This window comes from Chiloscyllium plagiosum, unplaced genomic scaffold (assembly GCF_037043375.1).
Source record: "Chiloscyllium plagiosum isolate Xiang-an unplaced genomic scaffold, Cpla_swu_hap1 HiC_scaffold_20, whole genome shotgun sequence".
Taxonomy (NCBI): Eukaryota; Metazoa; Chordata; class Chondrichthyes; order Orectolobiformes; family Hemiscylliidae; genus Chiloscyllium; species Chiloscyllium plagiosum.
The window spans coordinates 60937932-60954065 of NW_028270158.1; positions in this window are offsets into that span (position 1 = coordinate 60937932).

The window sequence follows — 16134 nt, forward strand, 5'->3', positions numbered from 1 at the left end:
GAACGGGAACAGGAGCAGGAAGAGGAACAGGAACAGGAGGAGGAACAGGAGCAGCGGCAGGAAAAGGAGAAGGAACAGGAACAGGAGCAGGAGTAGGAAAAGGAACAGGAGCAGGAACAGGACCTGTAAGAGGATGACGAACTGTCGCAGGAACAGGAGCAGGAGCAGGAACAGGAGCAGGAACAGGAACAGGAGCAGGAACAGGATCAGGAACAGGAGCAGGAGCAGGAACAGGAGCAGGAGCAGGAGCAGGAACAGGAATGGGGGCAGGAACAGGAGCAGGTGCAGGAACAGGAACAGGAACGGGAGCAGGAATGGGAACAGGTGCAGGAGCAGGAACAGGAGCAGGAAGAGGAACAGGAGCAGGAACGGGAGCAGGAACAGGAGCTGGAGCAGGAACAGGAACACGAACAGGAACGGGAGCAGGCGCAGGAGCAGAAACAGGAACAGGAGCAGGAACAGGAACAGGAACAGGAGCAGGAGCAGGAACAGGAGCAGGAGCAGGAACAGGAGCTGGAAGAGGAGCAGGAACGGGAATGGAAGCAGGAACAGGAACAGGAGCAGGAACAGGAAGAGTAACGGGAGCAGGAACAGGAGCAGGAGCAGGAGCAGGAGCAGGACCAGGAACAGGAACGGGAGCAGGAACAGGAGCAGGTGCAGGAACAGGAACAGGAGCAGGAAGAGGAACAGGAACAGGAACAGGAGCAGGAACGGGATGAGGAACAGGAGCAGGATCGGGAGCAGGAACAGGAACGGGAGCAGGAATGGGAATAGGTGCAGGTGCAGGAAAAGGAGAAGGAACAGGAGCAGGAACAGGAGCAGGAGTAGGAAAAGGAGCAGGAATGGGGAAAGGAACAGGAATGGGAACGGGAGCATGAACGGGAGCTGAAACAGGAACAGGAGCAGGAGCAGGAACAGGAGCAGGAACAGGAGCAGGAACAGGAGCAGGAGCAGGAACAGGAGCAGGAACAGAAGCAGGAGCAGGAAAAGGAACAGGAGCAGGAACATGAGCAGGAGGAGGAACAGGAGCAGGAGCAGGAACAGGATCGGGAGCAGTAGCAGGAAAAGGAAGAGGAGCAGGAGGAGGAACAGGAGCAGGAACAGGATCAGGAACAGGAGCAGGAGCCGGAGCAGGAACAGGAACAGGAGCAGGAACGGGAATGGGAGCAGGAACAGGAACAGGAACAGGAGCAGGAACAGGAGCACTAGCGGGAGCAGGAACAGGAGGAGGAGCAGGAAAAGGAGCAAGAATGGGGACAGGAACAGGAATGGGAACGGGAGCAGGAACGGGAGCAGGAACAGGAACAGGAGCAGGAGCAGGAGCAGGAACAGGAACAGGAGCAGGAATAGGAGCAGGAGCAGGAACAGGATCAGGAACAGGAGCAGGAGCAGGAACAGGAGCAGGAGCAGGAGCAGGAACAGGAACAGGAGCAGGAACAGGAGCAGGAACAGGAGCAGGAAGAGGAGCAGGAAGAGGAGCAGGAACAGGAGCTGGAGCAGGAACAGGAAAAGGAGCAGGAACCGGAACAGAGCAGGATCAGGAGCAGGATCAGGAACAGGAGCAGGAACAGGAGCAGGAGCAGGAACAGGAGCCGGAGCAGGAACAGGAACAGGAGCAGGAGCGGGAGCAGGAACAGGAGCCGGAGCAGGAGCAGGAGCAGGAAGAGGAGCAGGAGCGGGAGCAGGAACAGGAGCCGTAGCAGGAACAGGAACAGGAGCAGGATCAGGAACAGGAGCAGGAGCAGGAGCAGGAGCAGGAGCAGAAACAGGAACAGGAACAGGATCAGGAGCAGGAGCAGGAACAGGAACAGGAGCAGGAGCAGGAACAGGAACAGGAACAGGAACAGGAACAGGAGCAGGATCAGGAAGAGGAATAGGAACGGGAGCAGGAACAGGAACAGGAACAGGAGCAGGAGCAGGAAGAGGAATAGGAACGGGAGCAGGAACGGGAGCAGGAACAGGAACAGGAACTGGAACAGGAACAGGAGCAGGATCAGGAAGAGGAATAGGAACGGGAGCAGGAACGGGAGCAGGAACAGGAACAGGAACTGGAACAGGAACAGGAGCAGGAGCAGGAAGAGGAATAGGAACGGGAGCAGGAACGGGAGCAGGAACAGGAACAGGAACTGGAACAGGAACAGGAGCAGGAGCAGGAACAGGAGCAGGAGCAGGAGCAGGAACAGGAACAGGAACAGGAACAGGAACAGGAACAGGAGCAGGAGCAGGAGCAGGAGCAGGAGCAGAAACAGGAACAGGAACAGGATCAGGAGCAGGAAGAGGAACAGGAGCAGGAACGGGAGGAGGAACAGGAGCAGGATCGGGAGCAGGAACAGGAACGGGAGCAGGAATGGGAACAGGTGCAGGAGCAGGAACAGGAGCAGGAAGAGGAACAGGAGCAGGAACGGGAGCAGGAACAGGAGCTGGAGCAGGAACAGGAACAGGAACAGGAGCAGGAACGGGAATGGGAGCAGGAACAGGAACAGGACCAGGAACAGGAACACGAACAGGAGCAGGAACAGGAACAGGAGCAGGAAAAGGAACAGGAGCAGGAAGAGGAGCAGGAGCAGGAACAGGAGCAGGAAGAGGAGCAGGAGCAGGAACAGGAACAGGAACGGGAATAGGAGCAGGAAAAGGAACAGGAGCAGGAACAGGAGCAGGAACAGGAACAGGAACAGGAGCAGGATCAGGAGCAGGAACAGGAACAGGAATAGGAGCAGGAACAGGAACAGGAGCAGGAACAGGAGCAGGAACAGGAGCAGGATCAGGAACGGGAACAGGAACAGGAGAAGGAACAGGAACAGGAACAGGAGCAGGAGCAGGAAAAGGAACAGAAACAGGAACAGGAGCAGGAACAGGAACAGGAGCAGGAACAGGAACAGGAGCAGGAACAGGAGCAGGAGCAGGAACAGGAGCAGGAAGCGGAGCAGGAGCAGGAACAGGAGCAGGAACTGGAGCAGGAACAGGATCAGGAACAGGAGCAGGAAGAGGAGCAGGAACAGGAGCAGGAGCAGGAACAGGAGCAGGAACAGGAGCAGGAACAGGAAAAGGAGAAGGAACAGGAGCAGGAACAGGAACAGGAGCAGGAACAGGAGCAGGAACAGGAGCCGAACAGGAGCAGGAACAGGAGCAGGAACAGGAGCAGGAGCAGGAACAGGAGCAGGAGCAGGAACAGGAGCAGGAACAGGAACAGGAACAGGAACAGGAGAAGGAACAGGAGCAGGAACAGGAACAGGAACAGGAGTAGGATCAGGAGCAGGAACAGGAGCAGGAGCAGGAACAGGAGCAGGAACAGGAGCAGGAACGGGAACAGGAGCAGGAAGAGGAACAGGAACAGGAGGAGGAACAGGAGCAGCGGCAGGAAAAGGAGAAGGAACAGGAACAGGAGCAGGAGTAGGAAAAGGAACAGGAGCAGGAACAGGACCTGTAAGAGGATGACGAACTGTCGCAGGAACAGGAGCAGGAGCAGGAACAGGAGCAGGAACAGGAACAGGAGCAGGAACAGGATCAGGAACAGGAGCAGGAGCAGGAACAGGAGCAGGAGCAGGAGCAGGAACAGGAATGGGGGCAGGAACAGGAGCAGGTGCAGGAACAGGAACAGGAACGGGAGCAGGAATGGGAACAGGTGCAGGAGCAGGAACAGGAGCAGGAAGAGGAACAGGAGCAGGAACGGGAGCAGGAACAGGAGCTGGAGCAGGAACAGGAACACGAACAGGAACGGGAGCAGGCGCAGGAGCAGAAACAGGAACAGGAGCAGGAACAGGAACAGGAACAGGAGCAGGAGCAGGAACAGGAGCAGGAGCAGGAACAGGAGCTGGAAGAGGAGCAGGAACGGGAATGGAAGCAGGAACAGGAACAGGAGCAGGAACAGGAAGAGTAACGGGAGCAGGAACAGGAGCAGGAGCAGGAGCAGGAGCAGGACCAGGAACAGGAACGGGAGCAGGAACAGGAGCAGGTGCAGGAACAGGAACAGGAGCAGGAAGAGGAACAGGAACAGGAACAGGAGCAGGAACGGGATGAGGAACAGGAGCAGGATCGGGAGCAGGAACAGGAACGGGAGCAGGAATGGGAATAGGTGCAGGTGCAGGAAAAGGAGAAGGAACAGGAGCAGGAACAGGAGCAGGAGTAGGAAAAGGAGCAGGAATGGGGAAAGGAACAGGAATGGGAACGGGAGCATGAACGGGAGCTGAAACAGGAACAGGAGCAGGAGCAGGAACAGGAGCAGGAACAGGAGCAGGAACAGGAGCAGGAGCAGGAACAGGAGCAGGAACAGAAGCAGGAGCAGGAAAAGGAACAGGAGCAGGAACATGAGCAGGAGGAGGAACAGGAGCAGGAGCAGGAACAGGATCGGGAGCAGTAGCAGGAAAAGGAAGAGGAGCAGGAGGAGGAACAGGAGCAGGAACAGGATCAGGAACAGGAGCAGGAGCCGGAGCAGGAACAGGAACAGGAGCAGGAACGGGAATGGGAGCAGGAACAGGAACAGGAACAGGAGCAGGAACAGGAGCACTAGCGGGAGCAGGAACAGGAGGAGGAGCAGGAAAAGGAGCAAGAATGGGGACAGGAACAGGAATGGGAACGGGAGCAGGAACGGGAGCAGGAACAGGAACAGGAGCAGGAGCAGGAGCAGGAACAGGAACAGGAGCAGGAATAGGAGCAGGAGCAGGAACAGGATCAGGAACAGGAGCAGGAGCAGGAACAGGAGCAGGAGCAGGAGCAGGAACAGGAACAGGAGCAGGAACAGGAGCAGGAACAGGAGCAGGAAGAGGAGCAGGAAGAGGAGCAGGAACAGGAGCTGGAGCAGGAACAGGAAAAGGAGCAGGAACCGGAACAGAGCAGGATCAGGAGCAGGATCAGGAACAGGAGCAGGAACAGGAGCAGGAGCAGGAACAGGAGCCGGAGCAGGAACAGGAACAGGAGCAGGAGCGGGAGCAGGAACAGGAGCCGGAGCAGGAGCAGGAGCAGGAAGAGGAGCAGGAGCGGGAGCAGGAACAGGAGCCGTAGCAGGAACAGGAACAGGAGCAGGATCAGGAACAGGAGCAGGAGCAGGAGCAGGAGCAGGAGCAGAAACAGGAACAGGAACAGGATCAGGAGCAGGAGCAGGAACAGGAACAGGAGCAGGAGCAGGAACAGGAACAGGAACAGGAACAGGAACAGGAGCAGGATCAGGAAGAGGAATAGGAACGGGAGCAGGAACAGGAACAGGAACAGGAGCAGGAGCAGGAAGAGGAATAGGAACGGGAGCAGGAACGGGAGCAGGAACAGGAACAGGAACTGGAACAGGAACAGGAGCAGGATCAGGAAGAGGAATAGGAACGGGAGCAGGAACGGGAGCAGGAACAGGAACAGGAACTGGAACAGGAACAGGAGCAGGAGCAGGAAGAGGAATAGGAACGGGAGCAGGAACGGGAGCAGGAACAGGAACAGGAACTGGAACAGGAACAGGAGCAGGAGCAGGAACAGGAGCAGGAGCAGGAGCAGGAACAGGAACAGGAACAGGAACAGGAGCAGGAACAGGAACAGGAACAGGAACAGGAGCAGGAGCAGGAGCAGGAGCAGGAGCAGAAACAGGAACAGGAACAGGATCAGGAGCAGGAGCAGGAACAGGAACAGGAGCAGGAGCAGGAAAAGGAGCAGGAGCAGGAACAGGAACAGGAACAGGAGCAGGAACAGGAACAGGAGCAGGAGCAGGAGCAGGAGCAGGAGCAGAAACAGGAGCAGGAACAGGAACAGGAACAGGAGCAGGAACAGGAACAGGAACAGGAACAGGAGCAGGATCAGGAAAAGGAGCAGGAACAGGAGCAGGAGCAGGAACAGGAACAGGAACAGGAACAGGAGCAGGAACAGGAACAGGAGCAGGAACAGGAGCAGGAACAGGAGCAGGAGCAGGAACAGGAGCAGGAACAGGAGCAGGAACAGGAACAGGAACAGGAGCAGGAACAGGAACAGGAACAGGAACAGGAGCAGGATCAGGAAAAGGAGCAGGAACAGGAGCAGGAGCAGGAACAGGAACAGGAACAGGAACAGGAGCAGGAGCAGGAGCAGGAGCAGAAACAGGAACAGGAACAGGATCAGGAGCAGGAGCAGGAACAGGAACAGGAACAGGAGCAGGAACAGGAGCAGGAACAGGAACAGGAACAGGAACAGGAACAGGAGCAGGAGCAGGAACAGGAACAGGAACAGGAGCAGGAACAGGAACAGGAACAGGAGCAGGAGCAGAAACAGGAACAGGAGCAGGAGCAGGAACAGGAACAGGAACAGGAACAGGAGCAGGAACAGGAACAGGAGCAGGAACAGGAACAGGAACAGGAACAGGAGCAGGATCAGGAAAAGGAGCAGGAGCAGGAACAGGAGCAGGAGCAGGAACAGGAACAGGAGCGGTAGTAGGAAAAGGAGCATGAGCCGGAGCAGGAACAGGATCAGGAACAGGATCAGGAATTGGAGCAGGAACAGGAGCAGGAACAGGAGCAGGAGCAGGAACAGGAACAGGAGCAGGAACAGGAGCAGGAGCAGGAACAGGAACAGGAGCAGGAACAGGAACAGGAGCAGGAGCAGGAAAAGGAGAAGGAACAGGAGTAGGAGTAGGAAAACGAGCAGGAATGGGGACAGGAACAGGAATGGGAACGGGAGCAGGAACCGGAACAGGAGCAGGAGCAGGAACAGGAGCAGGAACAGGAGCAGGAGCAGGAACAGGAGCAGGAAGAGGAGCAGGAGCAGGAACAGGAGTAGGAGTAGGAAAAGGAGCAGGAATGGGGACAGGAACAGGAATGGGAACGGGAGCAGGAACAGGAACAGGAGCAGGAACAGGAACAGGAGCAGGAACAGGAGCAGGAGCAGGAACAGGAGCAGGAAGAGGAGCAGGAGCAGGAACAGGAGCAGGAACTGGAGCAGGAACAGGATCAGGAACAGGAGCAGGAAGAGGAGCAGGAGCAGGAACAGGAGCAGGAACAGGAGCAGGAACAGGTAAAGGAGAAGGAACAGGAGCAGGAACAGGAACAGGAGCAGGAACAGGAGCAGGAACAGGAGCCGAACAGGAGCAGGAACAGGAGCAGGAACAGGAGCAGGAGCAGGAACAGGAGCAGGAGCAGGAACAGGAGCAGGAACAGGAACAGGAACAGGAACAGGAGAAGGAACAGGAGCAGGAACAGGAACAGGAACAGGAGCAGGATCAGGAGCAGGAACAGGAGCAGGAGCAGGAGCAGGAACAGGAGCAGGAACAGGAGCAGGAACGGGAACAGGAGCAGGAAGAGGAACAGGAACAGGAGGAGGAACAGGAGCAGCGGCAGGAAAAGGAGAAGGAACAGGAACAGGAGCAGGAGTAGGAAAAGGAACAGGAGCAGGAACAGGACCTGTAAGAGGATGACGAACTGTCGCAGGAACAGGAGCAGGAGCAGGAACAGGAGCAGGAACAGGAACAGGAGCAGGAACAGGATCAGGAACAGGAGCAGGAGCAGGAACAGGAGCAGGAGCAGGAGCAGGAACAGGAATGGGGGCAGGAACAGGAGCAGGTGCAGGAACAGGAACAGGAACAGGAGCAGGAAGAGGAACAGGAGCAGGAACGGGAGGAGGAACAGGAGCAGGATCGGGAGCAGGAACAGGAACGGGAGCAGGAATGGGAACAGGTGCAGGAGCAGGAACAGGAGCAGGAAGAGGAACAGGAGCAGGAACGGGAGCAGGAACAGGAGCTGGAGCAGGAACAGGAACAGGAACAGGAGCAGGAACGGGAATGGGAGCAGGAACAGGAACAGGACCAGGAACAGGAACACGAACAGGAACGGGAGCAGGCGCAGGAGCAGAAACAGGAACAGGAGCAGGAACAGGAACAGGAACAGGAGCAGGAGCAGGAACAGGAGAAGGAATAGGAACAGGAACAGGAGCAGGAGCAGGAAAAGGAACAGGAGCAGGAGGAGGAACAGGAGCTGGAAGAGGAGCAGGAACGGGAATGGAAGCAGGAACAGGAACGGGAGCAGGAACAGGAACAGGAGCAGGAACAGGAAGAGTAACGGGAGCAGGAACAGGAACAGGAGCAGGAGCAGGAGCAGGAGCAGGAACAGGAACAGGAACAGGAGCATGAACAGGAGCAGGAACAGGAGCAGGACCAGGAACAGGAACAGGAGCAGGAACAGGAGCAGGTGCAGGAACAGGAACAGGAGCAGGAAGAGGAACAGGAGCAGGAACGGGATGAGGAACAGGAGCAGGATCGGGAGCAGGAACAGGAACGGGAGCAGGAATGGGAATAGGTGCAGGTGCAGGAAAAGGAGAAGGAACAGGAGCAGGAGCAGGAACAGGAGCAGGAGTAGGAAAAGGAGCAGGAATGGGGAAAGGAACAGGAATGGGAACGGGAGCATGAACGGGAGCTGAAACAGGAACAGGAGCAGGAGCAGGAACAGGAGCAGGAACAGGAGCAGGAACAGGAAAAGGAGAAGGAACAGGAGCAGGAGCAGGAACAGGAGCAGGAACAGAAGCAGGAGCAGGAAAAGGAACAGGAGCAGGAACATGAGCAGGAGGAGGAACAGGAGCAGGAGCAGGAACAGGATCGGGAGCAGTAGCAGGAAAAGGAAGAGGAGCAGGAGGAGGAACAGGAGCAGGAGCAGGAACAGGATCAGGAACAGGAGCAGGAGCAGGAGCAGGAGCAAGAACAGGAACAGGAGCAGGAACGGGAATGGGAGCAGGAACAGGAACAGGAACAGGAGCAGGAACAGGAGCACTAGCGGGAGCAGGAACAGGAGGAGGAGCAGGAAAAGGAGCAAGAATGGGGACAGGAACAGGAATGGGAACGGGAGCAGGAACGGGAGCTTGAACAGGAACAGGAGCAGGAGCAGGAGCAGGAACAGGAACAGGAGCAGGAATAGGAGCAGGAGCAGGAACAGGATCAGGAACAGGAGCAGGAGCAGGAGCAGGAACAGGAGCAGGAGCAGGAGCAGGAACAGGAACAGGAGCAGGAACAGGAGCAGGAACAGGAGCAGGAAGAGGAGCAGGAACAGGAGCAGGAACAGGAACAGGAGCTGGAGCAGGACCAGGAAAAGGAGCAGGAACCGGAACAGAGCAGGATCAGGAGCAGGATCAGGAACAGGAGCAGGAACAGGAGCAGGAGCAGGAACAGGAGCCGGAGCAGGAACAGGAACAGGAGCAGGAGCGGGAGCAGGAACAGGAGCCGGAGCAGGAACAAGAACAGGAGCAGGATCAGGAACAGGAGCAGCATCAGGAGCAGGAGCAGGAAGAGGAATAGGAACGGGAGCAGGAACGGGAGCAGGAACAGGAACAGGAACTGGAACAGGAACAGGAACAGGAACAGGAGCAGGAGCAGGAGCAGAAACAGGAACAGGAACAGGAGCAGGAACAGGAACAGGAACAGGAACAGGAGCAGGAGCAGGAGCAGAAACAGGAACAGGAACAGGATCAGGGGCAGGAACAGGAACAGGAACAGGAGCAGGAACAGGAACAGGAACAGGAGCAGGAGCAGGAACAGGAACAGGAGCAGGAGCAGGAACAGGAGCCGTAGCAGGAACAGGAACAGGAGCAGGATCAGGAACAGGAGCAGCATCAGGAGCAGGAGCAGGAAGAGGAATAGGAACGGGAGCAGGAACGGGAGCAGGAACAGGAACAGGAACTGGAACAGGAACAGGAACAGGAACAGGAGCAGGAGCAGGAGCAGAAACAGGAACAGGAACAGGAGCAGGAACAGGAACAGGAACAGGAACAGGAGCAGGAGCAGGAGCAGAAACAGGAACAGGAACAGGATCAGGGGCAGGAACAGGAACAGGAACAGGAGCAGGAACAGGAACAGGAACAGGAACAGGAGCAGGAACAGGAACAGGAACAGGAGCAGGAGCAGGAGCAGAAACAGGAACAGAAACAGGAACAGGAGCAGGATCAGGAAAAGGAGCAGGAGCAGGAACAGGAGCAGGAGCAGGAACAGGAACAGGAGCAGTAGTAGGAAAAGGAGCATGAGCCGGAGCAGGAACAGGATCAGGAACAGGAACAGGAACAGGAACAGGAGCAGGAGCAGGAACAGGAACAGGAACAGGAGCAGGAGCAGGAGCAGGAACAGGAACAGGAGCAGGAGCAGGAAAAGGAGAAGGAACAGGAGCAGGAGCAGGAACAGGAGTAGGAGTAGGAAAAGGAGCAGGAATGGGGACAGGAACAGGAATGGGAACGGGAGCAGGAACCGGAACAGGAGCAGGAGCAGGACAGGAGCAGGAGCAGGAACAGGATCAGGAACAGGAGCAGGAGCAGGAGCAGGAACAGGAGCAGGAGCAGGAGCAGGGACAGGAGCAGGAACAGGAGCACGAACAGGAAAAGGCGAAGGAACAGGAGCAGGAACAGGAACAGGAACAGGAGCCGGAGCAGGAACAGGAGCAGGAGCAGGAACAGGAACAGGAGCAGGAACAGGAACAGGAACAGGAGCCGGAGCAGGAACAGGAGCAGGAGCAGGAAAAGGAACAGGAGCAGGAACAGGAGCCGGAAAAGGAGCAGGAGCAGGAAAAGGAACAGGAACAGGAGCAGGAACAGGAGCAGGAACAGGAGCAGGAGCAGGAGCAGGAGCAGGAGCAGGTATAGGAACAGGAACTGTAGCAGGAACAGGAACAGGAACAGGAGCAGGATCAGGAAGAGGAATAGGAACGGGAGCAGGAACAGGAACAGGAACAGGAGCAGGAGCAGGAAGAGGAATAGGAACGGGAGCAGGAACGGGAGCAGGAACAGGAACAGGAACTGGAACAGGAACAGGAGCAGGATCAGGAAGAGGAATAGGAACGGGAGCAGGAACGGGAGCAGGAACAGGAACAGGAACTGGAACAGGAACAGGAGCAGGAGCAGGAAGAGGAATAGGAACGGGAGCAGGAACGGGAGCAGGAACAGGAACAGGAACTGGAACAGGAACAGGAGCAGGAGCAGGAACAGGAGCAGGAGCAGGAGCAGGAACAGGAACAGGAACAGGAACAGGAGCAGGAACAGGAACAGGAACAGGAACAGGAGCAGGAGCAGGAGCAGGAGCAGGAGCAGAAACAGGAACAGGAACAGGATCAGGAGCAGGAGCAGGAACAGGAACAGGAGCAGGAGCAGGAAAAGGAGCAGGAGCAGGAACAGGAACAGGAACAGGAGCAGGAACAGGAACAGGAGCAGGAGCAGGAGCAGGAGCAGGAGCAGAAACAGGAACAGGAACAGGAGCAGGAACAGGAGCAGGAACAGGAACAGGAACAGGAGCAGGAACAGGAACAGGAACAGGAACAGGAGCAGGATCAGGAAAAGGAGCAGGAACAGGAGCAGGAGCAGGAACAGGAACAGGAACAGGAACAGGAGCAGGAGCAGGAGCAGGAGCAGAAACAGGAACAGGAACAGGATCAGGAGCAGGAGCAGGAACAGGAACAGGAACAGGAGCAGGAACAGGAGCAGGAACAGGAACAGGAACAGGAACAGGAACAGGAGCAGGAGCAGGAACAGGAACAGGAACAGGAGCAGGAACAGGAACAGGAACAGGAGCAGGAGCAGAAACAGGAACAGGAGCAGGAGCAGGAACAGGAACAGGAACAGGAACAGGAGCAGGAACAGGAACAGGAGCAGGAACAGGAACAGGAACAGGAACAGGAACAGGAGCAGGATCAGGAAAAGGAGCAGGAGCAGGAACAGGAGCAGGAGCAGGAACAGGAACAGGAGCGGTAGTAGGAAAAGGAGCATGAGCCGGAGCAGGAACAGGATCAGGAACAGGATCAGGAATTGGAGCAGGAACAGGAGCAGGAACAGGAGCAGGAGCAGGAACAGGAACAGGAGCAGGAACAGGAGCAGGAGCAGGAACAGGAACAGGAGCAGGAACAGGAACAGGAGCAGGAGCAGGAAAAGGAGAAGGAACAGGAGTAGGAGTAGGAAAACGAGCAGGAATGGGGACAGGAACAGGAATGGGAACGGGAGCAGGAACCGGAACAGGAGCAGGAGCAGGAACAGGAGCAGGAACAGGAGCAGGAGCAGGAACAGGAGCAGGAAGAGGAGCAGGAGCAGGAACAGGAGTAGGAGTAGGAAAAGGAGCAGGAATGGGGACAGGAACAGGAATGGGAACGGGAGCAGGAACAGGAACAGGAGCAGGAACAGGAACAGGAGCAGGAACAGGAGCAGGAGCAGGAACAGGAGCAGGAAGAGGAGCAGGAGCAGGAACAGGAGCAGGAACTGGAGCAGGAACAGGATCAGGAACAGGAGCAGGAAGAGGAGCAGGAGCAGGAACAGGAGCAGGAACAGGAGCAGGAACAGGTAAAGGAGAAGGAACAGGAGCAGGAACAGGAACAGGAGCAGGAACAGGAGCAGGAACAGGAGCCGAACAGGAGCAGGAACAGGAGCAGGAACAGGAGCAGGAGCAGGAACAGGAGCAGGAGCAGGAACAGGAGCAGGAACAGGAACAGGAACAGGAACAGGAGAAGGAACAGGAGCAGGAACAGGAACAGGAACAGGAGCAGGATCAGGAGCAGGAACAGGAGCAGGAGCAGGAGCAGGAACAGGAGCAGGAACAGGAGCAGGAACGGGAACAGGAGCAGGAAGAGGAACAGGAACAGGAGGAGGAACAGGAGCAGCGGCAGGAAAAGGAGAAGGAACAGGAACAGGAGCAGGAGTAGGAAAAGGAACAGGAGCAGGAACAGGACCTGTAAGAGGATGACGAACTGTCGCAGGAACAGGAGCAGGAGCAGGAACAGGAGCAGGAACAGGAACAGGAGCAGGAACAGGATCAGGAACAGGAGCAGGAGCAGGAACAGGAGCAGGAGCAGGAGCAGGAACAGGAATGGGGGCAGGAACAGGAGCAGGTGCAGGAACAGGAACAGGAACAGGAGCAGGAAGAGGAACAGGAGCAGGAACGGGAGGAGGAACAGGAGCAGGATCGGGAGCAGGAACAGGAACGGGAGCAGGAATGGGAACAGGTGCAGGAGCAGGAACAGGAGCAGGAAGAGGAACAGGAGCAGGAACGGGAGCAGGAACAGGAGCTGGAGCAGGAACAGGAACAGGAACAGGAGCAGGAACGGGAATGGGAGCAGGAACAGGAACAGGACCAGGAACAGGAACACGAACAGGAACGGGAGCAGGCGCAGGAGCAGAAACAGGAACAGGAGCAGGAACAGGAACAGGAACAGGAGCAGGAGCAGGAACAGGAGAAGGAATAGGAACAGGAACAGGAGCAGGAGCAGGAAAAGGAACAGGAGCAGGAGGAGGAACAGGAGCTGGAAGAGGAGCAGGAACGGGAATGGAAGCAGGAACAGGAACGGGAGCAGGAACAGGAACAGGAGCAGGAACAGGAAGAGTAACGGGAGCAGGAACAGGAACAGGAGCAGGAGCAGGAGCAGGAGCAGGAACAGGAACAGGAACAGGAGCATGAACAGGAGCAGGAACAGGAGCAGGACCAGGAACAGGAACAGGAGCAGGAACAGGAGCAGGTGCAGGAACAGGAACAGGAGCAGGAAGAGGAACAGGAGCAGGAACGGGATGAGGAACAGGAGCAGGATCGGGAGCAGGAACAGGAACGGGAGCAGGAATGGGAATAGGTGCAGGTGCAGGAAAAGGAGAAGGAACAGGAGCAGGAGCAGGAACAGGAGCAGGAGTAGGAAAAGGAGCAGGAATGGGGAAAGGAACAGGAATGGGAACGGGAGCATGAACGGGAGCTGAAACAGGAACAGGAGCAGGAGCAGGAACAGGAGCAGGAACAGGAGCAGGAACAGGAAAAGGAGAAGGAACAGGAGCAGGAGCAGGAACAGGAGCAGGAACAGAAGCAGGAGCAGGAAAAGGAACAGGAGCAGGAACATGAGCAGGAGGAGGAACAGGAGCAGGAGCAGGAACAGGATCGGGAGCAGTAGCAGGAAAAGGAAGAGGAGCAGGAGGAGGAACAGGAGCAGGAGCAGGAACAGGATCAGGAACAGGAGCAGGAGCAGGAGCAGGAGCAAGAACAGGAACAGGAGCAGGAACGGGAATGGGAGCAGGAACAGGAACAGGAACAGGAGCAGGAACAGGAGCACTAGCGGGAGCAGGAACAGGAGGAGGAGCAGGAAAAGGAGCAAGAATGGGGACAGGAACAGGAATGGGAACGGGAGCAGGAACGGGAGCTTGAACAGGAACAGGAGCAGGAGCAGGAGCAGGAACAGGAACAGGAGCAGGAATAGGAGCAGGAGCAGGAACAGGATCAGGAACAGGAGCAGGAGCAGGAGCAGGAACAGGAGCAGGAGCAGGAGCAGGAACAGGAACAGGAGCAGGAACAGGAGCAGGAACAGGAGCAGGAAGAGGAGCAGGAACAGGAGCAGGAACAGGAACAGGAGCTGGAGCAGGACCAGGAAAAGGAGCAGGAACCGGAACAGAGCAGGATCAGGAGCAGGATCAGGAACAGGAGCAGGAACAGGAGCAGGAGCAGGAACAGGAGCCGGAGCAGGAACAGGAACAGGAGCAGGAGCGGGAGCAGGAACAGGAGCCGGAGCAGGAACAAGAACAGGAGCAGGATCAGGAACAGGAGCAGCATCAGGAGCAGGAGCAGGAAGAGGAATAGGAACGGGAGCAGGAACGGGAGCAGGAACAGGAACAGGAACTGGAACAGGAACAGGAACAGGAACAGGAGCAGGAGCAGGAGCAGAAACAGGAACAGGAACAGGAGCAGGAACAGGAACAGGAACAGGAACAGGAGCAGGAGCAGGAGCAGAAACAGGAACAGGAACAGGATCAGGGGCAGGAACAGGAACAGGAACAGGAGCAGGAACAGGAACAGGAACAGGAACAGGAGCAGGAGCAGGAACAGGAACAGGAGCAGGAGCAGGAACAGGAGCCGTAGCAGGAACAGGAACAGGAGCAGGATCAGGAACAGGAGCAGCATCAGGAGCAGGAGCAGGAAGAGGAATAGGAACGGGAGCAGGAACGGGAGCAGGAACAGGAACAGGAACTGGAACAGGAACAGGAACAGGAACAGGAGCAGGAGCAGGAGCAGAAACAGGAACAGGAACAGGAGCAGGAACAGGAACAGGAACAGGAACAGGAGCAGGAGCAGGAGCAGAAACAGGAACAGGAACAGGATCAGGGGCAGGAACAGGAACAGGAACAGGAGCAGGAACAGGAACAGGAACAGGAACAGGAGCAGGAACAGGAACAGGAACAGGAGCAGGAGCAGGAGCAGAAACAGGAACAGAAACAGGAACAGGAGCAGGATCAGGAAAAGGAGCAGGAGCAGGAACAGGAGCAGGAGCAGGAACAGGAACAGGAGCAGTAGTAGGAAAAGGAGCATGAGCCGGAGCAGGAACAGGATCAGGAACAGGAACAGGAACAGGAACAGGAGCAGGAGCAGGAACAGGAACAGGAACAGGAGCAGGAGCAGGAGCAGGAACAGGAACAGGAGCAGGAGCAGGAAAAGGAGAAGGAACAGGAGCAGGAGCAGGAACAGGAGTAGGAGTAGGAAAAGGAGCAGGAATGGGGACAGGAACAGGAATGGGAACGGGAGCAGGAACCGGAACAGGAGCAGGAGCAGGACAGGAGCAGGAGCAGGAACAGGATCAGGAACAGGAGCAGGAGCAGGAGCAGGAACAGGAGCAGGAGCAGGAGCAGGGACAGGAGCAGGAACAGGAGCACGAACAGGAAAAGGCGAAGGAACAGGAGCAGGAACAGGAACAGGAACAGGAGCCGGAGCAGGAACAGGAGCAGGAGCAGGAACAGGAACAGGAGCAGGAACAGGAACAGGAACAGGAGCCGGAGCAGGAACAGGAGCAGGAGCAGGAAAAGGAACAGGAGCAGGAACAGGAGCCGGAAAAGGAGCAGGAGCAGGAAAAGGAACAGGAACAGGAGCAGGAACCGGAACAGAGCAGGAACAGGAGCAGGAGCAGGAACAGGAACAGGAGCAGGAACAGGAGCAGGAGCAGGAACAGGAACAGGAGCAAGAACAGGAACAGGAACAGGAGCAGGAATGGGAATGGGAGCAGGAACAGGAACAGGAACGGCAGCAGGTACAGGAGCAGTTGGAGGAACGGGAGAATAAACAGGAGCAGGATCGGGAGCAGGAACAGGAACGGGAACAGGAACGGGAACAGGAGCAGGAGCAGGAACAGGAACAGGAGCAGGAAGAAGAAAAGGAGCAGGAACAGGAGCAGGAGCAGGAACAGAAGCAGGAGCAGGAGCAGGAGCAGGGCCAGGAACAGGAGC